This window comes from Vulpes vulpes, chromosome 6 (genome assembly GCF_048418805.1).
Source record: "Vulpes vulpes isolate BD-2025 chromosome 6, VulVul3, whole genome shotgun sequence".
In the NCBI taxonomy this organism is placed as follows: domain Eukaryota; kingdom Metazoa; phylum Chordata; class Mammalia; order Carnivora; family Canidae; genus Vulpes; species Vulpes vulpes.
Genome location: NC_132785.1, coordinates 57143411 through 57161628, shown reverse-complemented (window position 1 = coordinate 57161628; position 18218 = coordinate 57143411). Strand labels below are relative to the sequence as shown.

Genomic DNA, 18218 nt, shown 5'->3' with positions numbered 1-18218 from the left:
GGAATAAACGAGCCTCTATCCAAACCTCACACCTTCTACAAAAATGAATCTAAAAGGAATCAAACAGCTGAATGTAAAACATAAGACTATAACCATTTGGAAGATCGTAGGAGGAAATCACTGAGACCTTGCTTTCCTAGTCTTGACACCAAAACACAGTCCATAATTGAAAAACAAACCAATGAACTGGATTTCACCAAAACCGAAAACATTGCTATGTGAAAGCCATGTTGAAAGGGTAAAGAAAAATGTTACAGAATGGGGGAAAGTACTGATAACCACCTGTCTGACACAGAATCACATCGAGAACATGTAAAAAACTTAACATCCAACAGCAAAAAGGCAAATGTTCCAACTGGAAAATGGGAGAAGACGTGAAAGACTTTTTTCACTGACACAGATGGATGACAAACAGCACCAGCCATTAGGGAAATGCTCATTAAAAGCACTATGACTTATCACTACACACATATCAGAAGAGCTAAAATAAAAATAACATTAGTGGGGTGAGTGTGTGGCATAGTCAGTTAAGCCTCAAACTCTTGGTTTTGACTCAGGTCATGATCTCAGGGTCATGAGATCGAGGACTGTGTCGGGCTCCCTGCTCAGTGAGGCGTCTGCTTCTCTATTTCCCTCTACTCCTCCCCCCACTCATGTGCACACACACTCGCTCTAATAAATAAAATCTTTTAAAAATAGTGTCATAGTTTTTCCTGTGAAAAGAAAGCATATTTTATCATTTATAAGCAATAATGTGTATTTAACTGAATTTACAACTAAGAATTATATTTCAATTCCATCAGCTTGGGGATCCCTGGATGGCTCAGCAGTTTAGCACCTGCCTTCGGTCCAGGGTGCGATCCTGAAGTCCTGGGATCGAGTCCCACATCAGGCTCCCTGCATGGAGCCTGCTTCTCCCTCTGCCTGTGTCTCTGCCTCTCTCTCTCTCTCTCTCTCTCTCTCTGTGTGTGTGTGTGTGTGTGTGTGTGTGTGTGTCTCATGAATAAATAAATAAAATCTTAAAAAAATGCATCAGCTTATATTTGCAATTTTGGGGATGCTTCATATCAAAGACCTCAAATAGTCTTTGTATTAGGGTAGGTGATCTTAATCCCCTGTTCAGATCCCCCTACTGGCTGCCACACCCTTCCAGCTGCTCTGAGTATTGGCTGGTAAGGATTCAGAGCTGTTCTCTCCCCTGAAGAATTCTCTGCCAGACTCAGTACCCCAGGGAGTGGAAGTCTCTACCCACAGAAGTACAAAAGCATGTACCCTTAAGAAGAGACGACTCTCTGGCGTGATTTACACCGCAGAGCAAAGTGAATTGGAAAGTTTAGACTTTACCCAAGACTACTTTGTTTCACTTCTTTCTGTTCAAAGCCTTGCTTCCCTCACCAACAGCATTTCCCTAATGGACATTTCCTCTATATATCTATATATTGTCACATGCTTCAGAAGCCCTCTCTCAAGACTCTGCTTCTAGGAAGCACAGTCAAATTCATGTAAGATTATGTATATTTACTTTAATTTTCTGTTAATTTTCATGATTTGCACCAAAGGGAAGATTTTTTTTTTGTAGATGCAAAATTTACACAGATTGCACATACCTAATGATATAGGTTTTCAAAAACAAAGTAATAACATCACAAGAAATAATAAGGCACACATGCAAAAGAAGGAAGCTGGGCCCTTATCTTCTACCATATACAAAAATTAATGAAAACTTATTAAAGCCTTCAACATAAGACCTGAAAGTATAAAACTCATAGAAGGACACAAAAGTTTCAGGACACTGGACCTAACAATGATTTTTTGGATCAGACACCACAAGCACAGGCAATAGAAGCAAACACTGACAATCTGTACTAACCTACAGACTTCTGTGCATCAAAGGACACAATCAACACAGTAAAAAGGCAACCTAAGAAACAGAAGGAAGTATCTGCAAATATATATATATGATATATATATATATATCATAAGGAATTAATATTTAAATATTTTAAAAATTCTTGCAACTCAACAATTAAAAAAATAACCAAATTTAAAAACAGGCAAAGGAATCTGACATTTCTCCAAAGGTGATATATAAATGCCCAATAGGCACATTTTAAAAAGCTCAAAATTCTCAGTGAAATGCAAATTAAACCACAATAAGCCATCACCTCATACCCATTAGGGGGTGGCTTTTACTCACCCCCCAAAAAACTCCAGAAAATAAGAAGAATTGGCAAGGATGTGGAGAAATTGAAATCCCTGTACACTGTGGGTGGGACTGAAAAATGGTTTCCACTCTGGAAAATTGTATGGAGTTTCCATAGTAAATTAAAAATAGAATTGCCCTAGGATTCAGCAATCCCACTTCTGGGTATACATGCAAAAGCCTGAAAAAAAGATCTCAAAAGATATTTGCACACCTATATTCACTGCAGCATAGTTCACAGTGGCCAAGAGGTAAAGGCAGGCTAATGTCATCAATGATGAGTGGATAAACAAAATGTGGTCTATCCATACAACGGCATGTTATTCAGCCTTAAAAAGGAAGGGAGTCCTATCATATGCTATGCAATGGATGAACCTTGAGGACAGGCTGAATGAAATAAGCCAGTCACAAAACGACAAATACTATATGATCCCACTCAATAGAAACAAATTAGAATGTTGGGTACCAAGGATGGAAAGAGAGAGAAAGCAAGAGTTGCTATTTAATGATAGTATCAGATTTTAAAGATGAAAAACTTGTAGAGCGCTGTGTCCCAACAAGGTGAATATATTTGACCGCTGAACTATACACTTAAAAATGGCTAAGCTGCTAAATGTTATTTTACGTGTTTTACCACCATAAAAAAAAGTGAGGAAAAAAGAGAGTAAGACACAAGCAGCTAGATCACAAGAGTTTTTAAAATATATATACACAGTTTAAGGGCTTCATAAAAATGTATTTTCAAACTTTATTGCTTATCCCACTTTATAAAAATGTTTGCTACAAAGTCTGAGAGGCAGAAGGCAGTTGTCCAGGAAGGTAATTAACATGCCCTAGGATTCAGCAATCCCACTTCTGGGTATACACACAGGTGTTGAGCACGCCCATGTGTGTGCACGCACACACGCGCTCGTATCTACGCACCCAACAACTGCCCTAGCAGAAGCTTTATTCTCAGAATCTATTGTTATAACATGCTTCCAGGGTTATTTTTACTGCATATACAATGACAATGAAACAAAAGAACAGTGAGGATTTTCAAAGACAAGAGTATAATCAATTTCAACATACTCCCCCAGAGCCTTAAAAAAAAAAAAAAAAAAAAAAAAAAAAAAACCTCTTCTGAAGCACTGGAGTCTTTAAAAAGTGCTAGATTTTTAACATCTTTGTAATCAAGCTGCAGGTTCATATCCCTCTTTACAAAACAGCAAAAAGAAATTGCATTGGGGAAGAAGATACAGATGTTATTCCCTAAAGTATCTCAGGATGTAGGTCCACCATGCCTGTTTGATGAAATCTTGCCCTGAAACACTTCTCTTAATGAGGGGGGGATAAACCTGAATAATTTAAATTCTGCTCAAGAAAGTCAACAATATTTTTCATCTCACTACTTACTGTCTTTAAATTTATAAATATATATATCAAGTGATCATGTCTTCGTTTTCTATCTAATTATTATGGCATGCTTGTCTAATGAGAGAATGTGAAGAATGTTCTCTCTCTAAGTTAAAATAGGAATAAAACGGGGATGCCTGGGTGGCTCAGTGGTTAATCATGTCTGCCTTTGGCTCAGGGAGTGATCCTGGAGACCTGGGATCTAGTCCTACATCGGGCTCCCTGCATGGGGCCTGCTTCTCTCTCTGCCTGTGTCTCTGCCTCTCTTTCTCTGTCTCTCAGGAATAAATATATACAATCTTTTAAAAAAAATAAAACAAATAAAGCAAAACACACAGGACATAAAAATTACGGCATATTCTGGAGCATATTTATGTTTTTACACACCAACCTACAGTTTACTACATTTAATATTTCCTTCATATTTCCTTAAAAACAAGTGTTTTGATTATGATAAATTGTTTTTCACTGGATATAGATTTATAGTCATAATTCTTTGTGGAATTTGTTTCAGGGTAACAATAAAACTGAAGATTGTCACCCTGAGGCAATGTCCCTGGCTCATTATTCAAGTGAACCCACATGTTTTACCAAATCCATGGTTGATGGAGGGTACCATGCTATCAATGCTCTGCCCTGTGTTATGACACGAATCATGCCTTGTGCTAATGCCCAGCACAAAGATTTACCGTGATATGGAGAGTACTGAATGACCAGGCTCCTTTTCAGAAGACAATCCACTTCATTTAGGATCCACAGAGTCTGGTTATTTGGAGCCGCACCCCTAAATATCAACTAGCTATTATCTTATAAGATACACACTTAATGAGGGATTGTCTGGGGAAGTCCAGACCCTTAAGATCAGAACTGCCTACTAATGGCTGTTCTCAGACACTTCCTCAGGCATGCCATCTCGCTAAAATCAAATCCAGACTTTTCCCCAATGCCCTGCCTTTCTAAACACCATGGTCCCACTAGGGGCTGTCTCCAAGACTGCTGTAATTGCTGTCCAGTCCACTCCAACAGAGGGCAATGCTCTGGAATTCAATAGTCTCAGACAAACTCTAATTCTCAGGTAGCTCAAAAGGGAATCTCTCTTTTGGGTCATTCAGAATAAAACAGATTTAGAACCTCTACCCTAAATACACACATTTGGGCCTCCCAAATGTTAAGCAATCTTCTGTTCGTAATCCACATCTGTACAATTCACCTGTAGTCGACATCTTCGATTCAGGGCGGGAGAGACTCAGCTCACTCTGTTCCTGCCAGACAGTGTTTTTAATAGACAAATTCCCTGGTGTTCCAGGCTGTCTCAGAATGGGATACCTGCCAGTTTCAACACACTGGTTCCTTTTTAGGAAACAGAGCCCTGACTCCCTCCATGACCCCACCAGTCAATCACAGCATCCTGCATGCCTTTAGTCTGAGTCCTGAAGCAACATTATAAAATGAACACTGCAAATGGCAAGTACAAGACCAATGAGCACGTGCTGTACATTAACAGCTCCTCTCTAAATATCTTTTTTCTACTTGAAAGCTTGTATGTGTCGATACAACTGTAATTTCATGGCTATAAATAATGCTTTTTATTCCATCATTTCCCTAAGTCTTGCAAAGATTTTTTTTTATTTAACAGTTACTTTGATATAAAATATTTGATATTTGACAGTTTTTTGATATAAAATATTTTCAGTCCTGTAATGAGCTGAAGCAAAACCGAATTTCACATTTAATATTTAATTTTGGCTTTATACAGTCTGTTTTTTTCCCTCTTTCTTTGAAAGAGGGGAAAAAATTAGGGAAAAATCATATGCTAAAATTTCTATTTTCTCTTCTAAGTTAAGATAATTTCTAGGTTACAGTTTGTCTTTTTAATTAGCTATAATCGCGCCTCAGTTAAACCTCATTGACTACAATATTGCCACTGCGTAAAGCTCAGTTTGTCTTTTTAAATGATTTCCATTGTCCTTTGCATCAATTTATAAAATACATTCAGATAAAAGAAATTCTTCAAGGTCAATTTAAAATGCAATGTCAAAACATAGAGTATGATTCACAAACATCCCCATATCCAACAATAGGACCCTCTTTCTCTCGAGTCTGTTTTTTAAATTTATTTATTTATTTTAAAGAGAGAGTACAAAAAAAAAAATAAAAAAAATAAAGAGAGAGTACAAGCAGAAGGGGCAAGGGGAGAGGGAGAGAGAATCTCAAGAAGACTCCATGCTCAGCACAAAGGCTGACTCGGGGCTTGGTCTCATGACCCTGAGATCATGTCCCGAGCTGAAACCAAGAGTTGCATGTTCAACTGACTGTGCCATGCAGGCACCACTCACGTTTTATTTATTACATTGAACACCTTTGGCTTCAGTCTCTTACTACTCTGCTCTGCTGGGAAGACTTTTCAAAAAGAGAGAAAGTTTGCCTTAATACTAACCTAAAATAATGGTATAAGAAAGAAAACTAGTCAAAGCCTTCAAGTCCATCATCCATGGCTCCACCTGGGCCACTGACGATTATTACTAACTAGCACACCATACAAACCATCCAGCCTTTTACATACATTCTATCTTCATTCCTATCTTCTTGCTACTCCATCATTTGGAATCTGAAACTATCATTACCTACTTAGTGAGCCCCATTGTTTCTTCTAGGAGCATTGTCCTTCTGGGAATCACCACTCCTCTGACTTTCATGTGGTCCTAATGTGGTTATTACAAAGGCTTCTCAACTCAACTTCTTGCAGAGCTGGAAACATGACTTAGGTTAACCCATCACATTGAAGATCAATGACTCATCGTAGTGTAGAGATATGATCCTAGTGGGGACAATTCAAGACCCTTCCATGAGATTTGATAGGTGGACATGAGGAGCTAAACAACAACAACCACAACAACAAAAACCCTGTCTTATTTTTTTTATTATCAATCCAGTAGGATGTAGGTATGTCTATCATGGCTTATATCTCCTGACTCAGAGAAAGAGAGAAATAGAGGAGCAGAGAGAGAGGAAAAAGAGAGAAACAGGCAGAAAAAAATAATATCAGTTAAATCCCCAGATCCCAAATTCAGCATTATCTGAAGCCAACTGAATTGGACTTCCACAGTATAAGGGCCATTTTGCATACATGAAAGCCAATAAATTCCATTCTCTGCTTAAACCCTTATGAGTTGATTCTCTGTCAATGGCAACCAAATGACTCATAGAATATACAAGACTTGAGATGCTGAGTAAGCATCAAGTCACACTTTATGTTTTTTTTTTTTTTTTTAAGATTTTATTTATTTATTCTTGAGAGACAGGAGACAGAGAGAGAGAGAGAGAGAGAGAGGCAGAGACACAGGCAGAGGGAGGAGCAGGCTCCATGCTGGGAGCCTGACGCGGGACTCGATCCCGGGTCCTCAGGATTATGCCCTGGGCCAAAGGCAGGCGCTAAACCGCTGAGCCACCTGGGCTGCCCTAGTCACACTTTAATTACTATATATTTTTAAACTTTATAAAAATGAGTGAAAAATGTAAATGATTTTGAAAGGCATACATTTGGTTATTTCTAAATATTAAAATTACCAATATTGTCTCTTTCACAGATTATATCAACCTCAGAACTTTTTAACAAAACAATGGCCCATCACATCTTCATGCAAGTTTATAAATGCTATAATTTAGGGGAAGAATAAGGACTTGTCCTAATGTACAGTAGATTTTATTTCCATTACTTTTAATGTTTTTTAAAGATTTTTAAAATTTATTTATTCATGACAGACACAGAAAGAATGACAGAGACATAGGCAGAGGGAGAAGCAAGCTCCCTGTGAGGAGTCTGATTCGGGACTTGATCCCAGGACCCCGGGATCATGACCTGAGCCAAAGGCAGATGCTCAACCACTGAGCTACCCAGGTGCCTCTAATGTCATCCTTTAATACAACACTTTCATGGCTGGTTTTGAATCATAATGAAAAAAATCTCTTGCAAATGTGAAATGGAGTTAGTTATATGACTTGTCCACATGCCTCTGAAGGCTTTGGACACGTGTGTGAAATTAACTGCATCACACAGAAAGACAAGAGTACTAAACGCTCTGCTAAGCATAGATGATATAGTGCACATACATTAAGGAATCATGTGCTACCAAAAACAAATGGAAGAAGTCCCTCTTCTTTCTGACTTCGTTCTTTCCTTTCACAGAACCACCACTGGCTCCTCATGCAGAAGCCCAGGTAGACATGTCACATACAGTCGGCTTGAATCTCGGGCAGAGCTGAGGCATGGCTGAGAGTAAGTGCTTGACCTTGAGAACACTCTGGAAAAGGGCTTCCTGCCCAATTCTTGAATCCTCACCTCCTGCCCTGTCAAGGGTTTCTTGATCAGTCTGAGCAAAGCGACCTGGAGTCACTAGTTCTACTCTTCCCATGGCCCAAGCTGCATGTCCTTGGCCTAGGTCCATGTGGGGACATGCAAGGAAGCTCAGAGGATAAAGGGTGAGATGGGGTGGTGGTCCCCACAGCCATTTAACCCTAGCCTCCTGATCTGGTCCCCATGCAGCTCATCCACGCAGGTCTGTCTTGTCTTTTGCAGCTGAGTGTGTGTGCCATAGTTCTTACCACTGGTAATAACTGCTCCAGGGACTTTGACCCCAGAGTCCGTGTAAGCAAGTGACACAGTGCTGCTTACTCTGTGGGATGTCTGATGAGGATGGTGAGGTGAGGGGGTCCAGACAAGAGTGATGTCTCTGGATGTACAGAAACATGCTGGGGCTTTATAAAGATACAAAGAAAAACAGTGTCTGTACTAAGCCCTATAAGATTTAGAGGTCATTTTCAACCCAGAAATTGTTGTAGAGACCATGGAAATAGAAACACCATTAAAAGATGGCTTCATTAAAGAATATTAATGACCATGATTACGTGAACTAATTACTGTTGTTGGCTCATTTTCATTTATCAAATATTATCCAATATTGTTAACACGTGTCCGATATTATTAACATTAAGTTTGGTTTTACACCAAACCAGCTTCATTGCATGATCTTTCTTTCCCTGAGGGCCTGCAGAACCTGCCCAGATCTGGCACAGGTGAGCCCCACCATAAGCAGGGTATTCATGGAAGACCCAGGGCTGACTGCAGAGTTGGATGAATGCCTGGTAGGTCAAGGGAGGGAAAGAGGGAAGGGATGAGTAATGAACTGGTTGACTTTCACAGATGCTTATGAAGTGAATAAGGATGATATTACCAGCTACACTTTTCAAATGATGACATCGAGAACCAAGCCCTAAAGAAATTAAGTGATACTAAAAATTAAGTGAAAAAATTAGACAGTAGTTGAAACAGCCTAGGACTAGCCCAAGCGTTCCCATATGTAGCAGGTGGTTGTGGATGACATGTGCTGCCTCCATCACCCATGTCGGCCCCACCTGTGATGACAGTTCACCTGACAGAGAACAAATGTCATGACACACCATACTGGGCCCACCATAGGTGATGTACTCTATGGATCAACACTTGACTAGGATCAGTATAACACTCTATGATCATTATATTGGAATTTTTTTTTTAATATTAAAAAAAAAAAGACGTATCCAGGATCCTACAAGAATAGAAAATGTGAAGCAACATGTGGCCCTGCACTGAAGGCCCAGCAGAAAGGGTTTGGGTCAGTCCTTAGGGCTGAACCTCATAGGTAACGTTGCTCTGAGAAAAGCATAATGAACCAGAAATTGAGGAAACAATTCAACCTTCAAATGGTTTTCTTCTCTCAATGATACTCCACAGAATTGGCTTTTCTGTGATTAAATAGGAGGCAGCGAGAGGCATAGCCCTCATCTACCTCATACATGTTTTCAGCCACAGAGACAAGTGTCTCCTCTTTCTCTGCTAAAAGCCAGAATGAAAAAAGAATGGCCAATTGATTTCCACAAAACCATCCATTCATTTATGTGTGTCTCTGCTGTCCCTCCTCCTCTCCAGATAATAAATAATTCAAGCCTCTTCTCTCTTTCCTTCCTCACAAGACCCTGAAGAGTTTTGCCTTTTAGTTACTCCTCCCTTGACCACTTCCCATGAACTGAAAACCTAGTTATGCTGAGCCAAACAAAACTGGAAGCGATATTTAGAATGCACTACTGACTCATGCAATGTCGCAGTTTTCATCCTGCATCTCATCATTCTGTCGATAAGTGGAGAAGGGCTCCCAGTCAGCTTTTTTAGGGACAACTATCCGTGGAGATGACATGTTTACTGAACTGTCCACAACGACCTCTACATAGTTTTCTGAAGATTGCATTCTAATTTAAAACCAAACAGTGAAAGAATTATCCAAACAGACTTTGCAGGTGTAGGATACTTTCTCCTTGGAAAGGAAAAGATAATTCTGCTGTGGGTGGAACAGAAGCTTTCAATGCATGGCACAAAAGGGTCATTCCCATATAATGATAACTCTTAAAACATGACACTAACATGAATTTATTTGTGACAACTGGTGAAAACCAAAGTTTCCTTTATGCCTAGGCTCTCCTGAATCTCCATTGGCATCACTGTTGTTGTCCTTGTCTTATCATTATTTTAATTTCTCAAGTGATTAGACAATGCTCAAAGATTTTTTTTTTTAAGTCCCAACACCTAGCCTTTCATGGCAGCACGTGTGGAGGCATAGGTGGGATGGAGCTTTCAAAGATGAGGAAGTAGACACAGTGAATTAAAAACTCAAGTATTGGGGCACCTTAGTGGCTCAGTGGTTGAGCATCTGCCTTTGACTCAGGTCATGATCCCAGGGTCCTGGGATCAAGTCCCACATCGGGCTCCTCGCAGGGAGCCTGCTTCTCCCTCTGCCTGGGTCTCTGCCTCTCTCTGTGTCTCTCATGAATAAATAAATAAAATATTTTTTTTTAATTCAAGTATTTTCTATCTTAAAAATAGAAAAACTGTTTTGAGAACCACATTTCTGCCCACCCACTGGCCTTTATCTCTTTATTTTAGAAGGCCAAAGTACACAGTGCTCTTCAACTTCTCTCCAGGATATTACAGTTTGAATTCCACTCATTCTTCTCCACTGACACTGCTCCTTGTCTGTTGTCCCAGCAGATCCTCCTCAAACATGTGCCCTAAGTCTGTCTCACCATTCCAGGTTGTTTCACAGACCCTGCCTCCTGGAAATGTGACGCTTGTGTTCTTGACAGAAGACTTCCTCCCTTCTTTGTGAACGTCTTTTCTTCTATCTGCTTCTCAGAAGTGTTTGACCCAGGCCATCTATTTCTCCATTGGCTAATTCCTCCTGTACCATGGCTTGAATGGAACCAGTATGGTAATGACCCCGTGTCTCTAAGTAGACATCTCTTGCCTGACGTCAGATTTGTATATGCACCGCCTACTGGGCGCTCTCCTTTGCACATCATGGGACCCAATGTGCTCTGGCCTGTCTCTCTCTCCCTGGTGTACATCTGAAGCTTAATAGAAACACTATACACACAGTAATTCAAGCAAATACATTCAAGTGCCAGTGTTGAATATTCCCTTTCTTTCAACCTCTACAACTCCTAAATCAGTCCAATAGCCTAAGACTCCCTAGTACTCAAGTGTCTTTCAAATTCATCCACTCTTTTCCATTCTCAAGTCACCCACAAAGATGGACTTCCCTCCACCCAGGTGCGGATTGCCACAAAAGCCTCCCAACTGGCCTACCTGACTCCACTGCTGCTCCCTTCAATGGATCTCCATATTTGATCCCTCTAACACAAATGTTGTCCTTCACTCTAATGGGTAGAAGATTTTAATAGATTCCAATTACTCTTAGGAAAAGTCTAAATATGTTTACACAGCACACAGGGCCTTTGCCATCTTGACATTCAGGTTCAGGAAGGAAGAGCATGGATTCAATTTGGACATTTCCTGTTTGGAGAGCTGATAGAATAGAGTGGTATGCTTGAGTTCTGACCACATGGGCCTAGATAGCCTGACAAAAGCACAGCCAAAGAGAGTTCCCTGGAAGCTATCCATGGAAATGCTGGAGATCTTATGACCTAAACAGGACACACATAAAGAAAAAGAAAGAGCAGAGCGAAGCACAGAAATTTTCACTAATCAAGCAGTAAATTGTTAAATCTTTACTATAAATACCTCTCAAATCAGACCATGCCTCATCACTGTTGTTGCCCCCACTCTGATGTAAGCTGCCATCTGTTCTGTTTTCTTGTCTGTTCCTCTTTCCCATGTCCTTTAATTCATCCACTATATTGTGGTCAGAATGACATTTCTAAAGACAAATCCTACCATATCCCTTCCTCTCAAAACTATCCCACAAACTCTCTTACACAATGAATACCATGAAAATGCATCATACTTGTCCAAACATTGCACATTTGTTCTTCTTCCTCCACCATGTGGGACTCCTTTTGTTTGTTCTTTGAATATGCCATGGCTCACAACACTGGCTTTTATACAGGGTTTCCCATCCACCAAGGTCCCTCACCCATCCATCAACAGGAAATGCCTACTCACCTTTCAATGCCTGCTCGCTTACATCTTCCCCGTAGCAGAACCAGGTGCCCTGCTCCGCTTCTCTCCTAACACCCATTTACAGAAATGTGTTGACACTGTTCACTTCCCAGGCTCCTCTGTAGACTGAATTTCTTACAGAAAAGAAGCATACCCATACATAGAAGCTGAGTGCACTGTATAATGTTGATCATGAGAGAATGATGGAAACATCTGAGAAGAGTGGATATAAGTGGAGAGACCAAGGGACCTGGGAGAGCAGAGTAAGTCAACGAGTTACACATAGACTTTTTCAGGAAAGCAAAAGGTTAAGAAATTAGAGATGATCACTGAGTCAAAGCAGGTAAATATACTGAAGTAAATGAGGAACAAAAAGAGAATGTGATGTTTCAGTGCAATAATGAAGCAAGGGCTAAAATGTAGTCACTGGGTAGCAAGGCATTTGAGGGGCATATATAAGTAACTCTTTCAAGAAGTTTGGAAGTAAAGGTAAATGGAGCTATAGGCTATTAGCTTGAGCAGCTAAGAGCACTGAAATAAAAAGTGGTATTTATTTATGAGTTCAAGAAGTATTAATTATTTAAAAGAAGTTAACTTCTGACAGTCTAGATTTTCTGAATTAGCCATAGGAAACATGCCCATCCCTGCCTCACAGCCTTTGCACTTGCTCTCCACTTTGCCAAGCTCACCCCACCATCAGATAACCACCTCCTGGTTCTCTCACTTCATTCAATCACTTCGAGGTTATCTCTTCACAGCCTATTCAGAATTGACCTTCACTGCATTCTGCTGCCAGGTCATTTATTAAAACTTTAAATTTCTTTATTTTCTTCACATCAGTTGCTGCTACCAAAAACTTTAATCTACATCTGTTTGTTTACTAGTTTACTTGTCTCACCACGGTTATCAGAATTTCAAGATGGGAGTGATGTGAGCTGGCCTGACTAGCCTTGTACTCTTAGCCCTTAGACCAGTACTTGGAAAAGAATAGGAACTCGATAATATTTGCTGAATTAATGAATATATGAGTGAAGAAATGAATGAATGGGATAGCCAGCTCAGTTGAGTTACCATGGCATGTCTCCATCTCTAAAGTGACACTAAGTGTGAGCCAACCACTAGAAACATAAAGAGCCCCATTTCATTCACCAAACAACTTATAGAAAGAGAGCGTATCACATTAGAGTAACAGGTGTTAAGTGAGGCCATGGATGCAGGATATATAATGACAAGCCTTTAATAATGCAGTGTCGACACTGTCGAGATACACAAAGATACTATCATTGGATGGACCACTGGGACACAAGTAGCCATGACATTCCTAAGAGTCTGTATAAAAGCGAAATGTACGAACAATGCAGTCAAATGTTAACAGACTATACTATAATAATTCTATCATTTTATATATATTCTTCAACTGTTTTTTCATTTCAGGGCTGAGGCCACAGAAAACACATACATATAAAAATATATATGTATATAAATACACATAACATGCAATTTTAGTATATGTGCTGCCGAAGCGAGCACAACATGCAATTTTATATGGGGAGATACAGATTAGATTTGGAGTCTGACATTAAAGATTTATTTTTCTTCAGCAGCACATTTAATGATTTCTTTTTCATAATTGGGTTAGGTTTATGAGTCCTAGATTCATCACCAGTATGAGAGTTTTATTATTTTTTCTTTTGTTTTAATAATATTCAATAAAACAGTGTTCATAAGACATTAAGTTATTCTTACATTCCTTTTTTCTTAAAATTCTTATAAACAGATAAAATATTAATATAATTACCAATGTGCTGTTATAAAGATAAGTAGCAGTTTGGAATAGTTTGTGATGTATTGAAACTAATTTTTAGTAGAATTATAGGTACTATTGATCCATAGATCTTATTCCAATATTATTAAATTTAAATTGCAAGGTAAATTTATTCTAAACCTGGTTGAGAATTTTTTCTTTTAAGACTAATTGAAAAACTTAGTATTAAATGGAAACATGAATATTTGAGACTATCTAATAAAAATATTTTGGAAATCAGAAGAGACTTGCCTTATAATTTATTAAAGGTACTATAAAACCACAGTATCTAAAACAATATGGCTGTGAACAAGGCAAATCAATCCATGTGACTGAAGAGAAGCCAGCAATAAATACAAGTACATTTTGAAATTAAAATGTGAAAAACATGGAATTATAATTCAGTGCATGTAGAAATAGACATGGGGGTGACCTTAATTTCACATCACACACATACACTTAATTTTATAAGGATCAGAATTTAAAATATAATAAAAATAAAATAAATAAAATAAAATAAAATGAAATGAAATAATAAAAGCTTATATAAGATAAAACCTAACAATTCTAAAATAGACAGCCCAAAGCAATAAATAAAACCAAAGTCCATAAGACATTTTTTTTCATTAATTATTAGAAACTTAAATGCCAACAAATACTCAAAACAAAAACAAAAGAGCAAAACAGGAGAGCTATCTTCAGCACATATTTAGGGAAATATGGATATTTCTTAATATAAAAGGTTACATAAATTTGATAAAAAAAAAACAGTCCAATATAAAAATGAGAACAGATATGAAGAGATGGGGCTAATAAGAAATGAGAGAATCTCCTTAATTATTAGTAGAATAAAATTAGACCTCTGTGAGAAACTTTATTTCAACCAAGGCACTGACAACATCTGAAGGACAGCATCCCAGGCTGGCAGAAATGCAAGCATGGGCATGCTCTGCTGATGGTGGGAACCAAAGTGATATAGCCTAGCAGAAAGAAATCTGGCAGTTTTTACCACACATAAAATTACACATGCCATTTGGTTCAACAACACTGACTTTGTGAATCAATACTTTAGGAATAGAAGACAAAATGCCAAAATAGAATACTTTAATGCCTACCAAAAAGGGAAGTTTATAAAAAACAAAAAAAAACAAAAACAAAAAGGGAAGTTTATTAATAAATAAATGATTTAACAAATTCTATGAAATATTACTTGGCAGTCAAAACAAGAATACTCAGAAGATATATGTTTATTGGCCAGAAAAGATGCCCACATTGTTAAGAGAGAAAAGGATACACTGGAGTTAAAGGTACATATTTGGGAAAATATAGATGAGGTTTAAAGCCACAAGGGATGAGGTCAAGCAGGGATGCTGCCAAGTTTCATGGCCAACCTCTAATCGGGAAAGCCAGCAAGGACACAAAGGAAGAGCTGCCAGTAACATAGAAAAATCCAAAAATTGTAAAAGAAGAGGTGGAAATCACGTGAAAAATGAACTAAAAGCGGAAGGATGAATGCCCATTGGATTTTTCCCCATAATGGTGGTCTAAGGTGGATTCCGTGCAGTGGTCAGTGGCATCATCTGCAGAGGAGAACAAGGGACGAGGGTCAGGGACCGTGTGTATAGGCAATTTTTCCAAGAGTGGCCATGAAAACAAAGACATAGGTTGGTGGCCAGAAAGGAACAGAAAGTCAAGGGGGCCTTGTTTGATCATCTAAAGATGACCATGTTGGACCAAGTATGTATGCTAGCAGACACGGTTCAGGGGAGAAGAGTTTGTGGGTGCTGGAAGGCAGGGGTCATGAAGAAGGGAGGCAAGAGGAGACAGAGTCTAGAGCACACTGGCTATGGAAACAAGGAGGAACAATTCATCATCACAGAACAGAGTGGGCACAGAGAAAATCACATGCCAGCGCCTCCGCACATTTAACGGTAGGAAGCAGGAAGATGCACCGTTTACATCTGATGGCATCTATCCTCTCTGGGCAGGAAACGTAAAAGGATTCTCTAAGGATGAGCAGACACGCCTCCTGGGGAAGCAAGGCAGGAGTGAGGAGAGGGTTGCTGCCTGAAACGGAAATGGAACTAGTCCACTTTTGCTCCAACCTTGCCTTCAATGACCGTCTAGCTGCCCTGGTATAGTAAGGACAGACGGGTTGCAAAGTCGGGCTCAAGCTGGGTTAGGCACCTCTTATTGAACACAAGACAGAGATCAGGACGAGGGGGTGGGATGGCCTCAGTGAAAGACCACAGGCCTGACCTGTGATGCTGGTTTGGGAGGGGATCCTGGGACCAGCCTGCTGGCGTTTCATTGAGCTCACAGCATCACGAGGTTCTAAACAAGTGAAAAGCATGTACTATCAGTGAAAGACCAGGGAGGGCATGTTAGTGCAAGTAGCATTTATGAAAACCTGTGATATGGGATCCCTGGGTGGCGCAGTGGTTTGGCGCCTGCCTTTGGCCCAGGGCACGATCCCGGAGACCCGGGATCGAATCCCACATCGGGCTCCCGGTGCATGGAGCCTGCTTCTCCCTCTGCCTGTGTCTCTGCCTCTCTCTCTCTCTCTGTGACTATCATAAATAAATAAAAATTTAAAAAAGAGGCCTTGGATCCTTTAAAAAAAAAAAAAAAGAAAACCTGTGATAAAAGGAAAAATAAGGTGACCTTGGCACTGTGAGATTTTTTTTAGCATGCAAAATAGCAGTCTTTATGGTATGATTCATCCCTGGTTGCCCTGGATGAACTAACAGGCCTGGAGTATATTTATTTTAAATAACTCTAACTCACTTCCTACTGCAAACAGTACTGTCCAACCCCATAAACTCAGAGAAGGAAACTGAGAGAGATATGGGCCAGGCAGAGGTCCATTCCCGAAGCACCTAAGAGGATGTAATGCAGGCCAGGCCTCACGCTTCTGCCCCTTGTTAGCAGGAAGCCAGATGTATTGTTCCATGGTTTCACATGGCCCTAAAGCTCTGTGAGCCCCTCCTCCCTCCTGATCCTGCTCACACCTCAGCACAGGCATTGGCCGGCTTCACCCATTGCCACCTGCCACATGCAGCTTGGACAGAACCGCACCACAGATCCAACCAAAGACACTTCTTGGCCACAGAGGTCCAGGAAACGTCAGCATTTTTTGCTGTGACATTTCTAAGCTTTCCTAATACATCTTGCTTCCATGATACATTTTTAGATTCTGGTTTTTAACTTTTCTATATAAGATATATAGAACATAAGAATTAGGCCAGAGCCCATGGAGTCGGAAAGGAATGTGGGTGGAGATGTGGGTCTCAGGCATTTTCTTCCTCCTTATATTCTCTCTTACATGGTCTTAAAATTTTGTTTTTCTGACTGTAAAAGGAAAAACATGCCCACTGCAGGCAAATTTGAAACTATAGGCTAATTTATGAAAGTAACAGATAATCCCATAGTTAAAATTAATTATATCATTATATTCTGAATTTAGTCAAATTTAATACATGAATACTTAGATTTTATATTTGTATATGAATAATTAATCACAATTATAACTAACAGAATTATATATGCTACGTAGAACCACAAAAACAAATTATTCCACAAACCAGAGTCAGAGTCAATAATGAGAATTTCCCTAGGTGATACTTAAAGTTCCTTGTAAGCATTCTTTATTGGTGTCCCCAGATCCAGTCATCAGGCTCCCTTAGGATACTATAGGATTCTGTTGTTGCAGATTTTCAGGAGCTCTTGCCCCTACCCTAGAATCCAAACACTTCCTGCTTTGCTGCTTTTGCTCAGAAGTGGACATGGTGCGGGGATAGAGCAGGGCTAGAATGAGAAGACAGGCATGTAGAAGCTCAAGTGAGGAAGAAATAGTGTGAAGAAGATGAGCCAACTAGCCTTGCCAATAGATCACCCCAATAGGAGGGGCAAGGGAACACAATATGGAAACACCTGATGCATGAAGAATGAGTAGGCTGTGGATTATGATCCTTCTCAACAAACCCTCTGGTTCTGTAAATGCCCCCACTCTTCCTTCTGTATTGTTTGCAACAATACAGAAGGATCCTCCAGGATCCAGCTGGACTATGAAACATCCCTTGACTGGTGGCACACAAAAAATATAATTTCTGAACTCCTTTAGCACATTGTACCATTCCACCATGGAAGATGGTTTTTGACCTTTCCATGCTTTTTTCCATTTTATAGATACTATCAAACACAAAGCCAAGAACATAGTTGGATCTTTCGTAAGCAGTATACAACTACTTGGATAAATTCATCAGGAACATTGTTTCCAGGCATTTGAAATATTTCACTATTCATTAATTTTATATTTCAGCCAGATT

The 18218-nt window shown here is 39.5% G+C and overlaps 1 protein-coding gene and 1 pseudogene across 15 annotated transcripts in view; both read right to left on the bottom strand.

The window, feature by feature from the left end:
* The window catches only part of MYO16 (myosin XVI), a 591124-nt gene that overhangs the window by 456837 nt on the left and 116069 nt on the right, over positions 1-18218 (bottom strand). The gene's annotated exons all lie outside the window — the stretch shown is intronic.
* Positions 5373-5534, bottom strand: LOC112927519 (U4 spliceosomal RNA; annotated as a pseudogene).